Source organism: Arachis ipaensis, chromosome B10, assembly GCF_000816755.2.
Source record: "Arachis ipaensis cultivar K30076 chromosome B10, Araip1.1, whole genome shotgun sequence".
NCBI lineage: Eukaryota > Viridiplantae > Streptophyta > Magnoliopsida > Fabales > Fabaceae > Arachis > Arachis ipaensis.
Window position 1 is genome coordinate 14107639 of NC_029794.2, and position 538 is coordinate 14108176.

Genomic DNA, 538 nt, shown 5'->3' on the forward strand with positions numbered 1-538 from the left:
CATTAAAGAAGCGCTTGTTGGGAGGCAACCCAATGTTTATTTATCTAACTATATTTTTCTTAGTTATGTGTCTTTATAGGTTCATGATCATGTGGAGTCACAAAATAAATAGAAAAATCGAAAACAGAATCAAAAATAGCAAAAGAAAAATCACACCCTGGAGGAGCATCTATCTGGCGTTCAAACGCCAGAACAGAGCATAGTTCTGGCGCTGAACGCCCAGAACAAGCATAGTTCTGGCGTTCAACGCCAGAAATGGCAGCAAAGGGGCGTTGAACGCCCAAAATGGGCACCAACCTGGCGCTGAACGCCCGGAGTTGTGTGCAAAGGCATTTTGCATGCCTAAATTGGTGCAGGGATGTAAATGCCTTGACACCTCAGGATCTGTGGACCCCGCAGGATCCCCACTTTACCTCCTCATAATCCTAGTTTTTATTTCCACATTTTCTTCTTCATTTGCTCGAGGGCGAGCAACATTCTAAGTTTGGTGTGGTAAAACAATTATGTAAAGGATCTATAGCTCAGTGGTAGAACATTC